The sequence below is a fragment of the Penaeus monodon genome, chromosome 22, assembly GCF_015228065.2.
Source record: "Penaeus monodon isolate SGIC_2016 chromosome 22, NSTDA_Pmon_1, whole genome shotgun sequence".
Lineage (NCBI taxonomy): Eukaryota > Metazoa > Arthropoda > Malacostraca > Decapoda > Penaeidae > Penaeus > Penaeus monodon.
In genome coordinates, this window is record NC_051407.1 from 24,214,882 (window position 1) to 24,215,119 (window position 238).

The following is a 238-nucleotide window of genomic DNA, read 5'->3' on the forward strand; positions in this document are numbered from 1 at the left end:
TTGTGGGACTTTTTTTTTGAGGTGACGGCTGTAAGGGGGAGGGGGGTAGGAGGGGGTAACGGAGGTGGTAGGGGAGGGGATGGGAGGTCCTTTATTTTTTTGCGTCCTTTAAGGGCGAAAGGGCAAGACTTTGCCAAGGGGAAATTGAGCTCTATGCTTTGACGCAGGAAAGGCGCAGGGTGATATTGGGTTATCGGATGCTATATTTATCCTAAGGCCGAGGATGCTGATAGGTTAT